Source organism: Pundamilia nyererei, unplaced genomic scaffold (assembly GCF_000239375.1).
Source record: "Pundamilia nyererei isolate P.nyererei 1_Seehausen unplaced genomic scaffold, PunNye1.0 scaffold01254, whole genome shotgun sequence".
NCBI classification, from domain to species: Eukaryota; Metazoa; Chordata; class Actinopteri; order Cichliformes; family Cichlidae; genus Pundamilia; species Pundamilia nyererei.
In genome coordinates, this window is record NW_005188655.1 from 13,409 (window position 1) to 15,123 (window position 1,715).

Below are 1,715 nucleotides of genomic sequence, written 5' to 3' on the forward strand. Positions count from 1 at the left end.
CAAAGTACTGCAGAGTAAGATTGTTGTAGGTGGGTACATTTGTAGATGCATTCAGATGTGACAGTGAGGAGTAGTTTTTCAGAAAATGGAGGTGATCCTCTGTCAGTGAGAGCTGCTGCAGTGCAGTGTCTCTCCTCCTCAGAGCTCTGATCTCCTGCTCTATTTTCTCCTGAAGCTCTTTGACTCCGTTCTGTTCACATTTCTGCTTGGATCTGATCTGCTGCTTCACCTCAGAGCTTTTTTTCTCAATTAGATTGATCAAGTCTTTGAACATCTTCTCAGATTGCCTCAAAGCTCAGTAGAAAGATTTATAGCCTTCACCTCCTCTTGAAGCACCTTCACATCTTTCTCTATTTTCTGGATTCTCTGTTGGACATTTTGCAGACTTGTTTCAAGCTCTTTCTGTTTCTCTGTGATGTGTTCATCCATTAAGCAGAGATAACAGATACACTGCTGATCAGTGCGGCAGAAGATCTTCATCACCTCATCATCAGGGCAGATGTTGTCCTGAAGCTTTGAAGTGGCTTTGATGAGCTTGTGTTTCTTTATTGGAGCTATGTTGTAATGAGGCTGCAGGTGCTGCTCACAGTAAGAGGCCCTACACATCAGGAAGGACTTGGAGGCTTTTTGCTTCCTCCCAGAATGGAAATCATAGGCCATGTCTCCAGGTCCAGCATAGGAGTGAGATGCGAGTCCTGCTTTCTTTACGTCCTCCACTAACTCACCGAAAATGGTGTTTTTCACCAGGACAGGCCACGGTGTGAAAGTCTGCCCACAGGGAATAGTGACTGGATCTTTAGAAGTTCCAGACAGATGGAACAGCTCAATTTTTCTCAATGCCGCTGAATTGCTTGCTGCACCATTTATTTTCATGCAGACACGGACCTGAGCAAATGGAAATTTTCAGTTTTGCATCTTATCACATGACCAGCAGATCAGTAATGTCTGAAGTAAATAGTCTACAGAGGTCTGCTTCATTCCAGGAAAGGAAGAATTTTAGTACATTTGGTGTCCATTTATAAAGTTATGAATACTAGCAATGGATCAGAATAGACTGGAGCCAAAACAAGTTTAGAATAAGCTTAACAGTTGATGTGAGACATCACTAATGCTGAAAAGTTCTTTTATGTCTGGCTTGAAACATACAGTGTTTAACATGTTAATAACAAATATAGGCCTAATTACTTATTAGAATTCAACTTTCCAATCTCTGCTTAGGTAAATGTATTATGGATAAAATATGCTTTGTTATCCCAATAACAATTAAAACTGTTTTTTAAAGTGCTGTTCTTTGTAGTAATCATAACTCACACAAGGGACGTATCCATCTCAGGCGTAGAAAGCCACACATTTCTTTGTAAGATTGACATGATATAGTCATCACATGCAAATTTCTTGTTATAAAATGCAAACGACTGCAAATGAATTATACTAGTGTAGGGACCCTCCATGTCATATTTCGCCATACCTTAAAATTAGGGAGGATTTCTATGATGCACTGAGCATTTCTTCTTCACTCTGTTCACTCCCCTTTGCGTTTCTGCACCACTTGTCACAGTCTGGCTGAGTAGCTGACTGTGTGAAGTATGAATAGTAGACCCAAGTGCAAACAAAATGGAACATGGAATCTAACTTGAGAGACAAAAAGCGAGCCGTTTAAAGTGGCTGATGGAGAAATACAAAGTAATGCACAAGGCAAACAAAGATGAGAATAA

The 1,715-nt window shown here is 40.4% G+C and overlaps 1 pseudogene; it reads right to left on the reverse strand.

The window, feature by feature from the left end:
* The window catches only part of LOC102201601 (tripartite motif-containing protein 29-like), a 2,656-nt pseudogene extending 1,783 nt beyond the window's left edge, over positions 1-873 (reverse strand).
* Between the last annotated feature and the right edge of the window lie 842 nt (positions 874-1,715).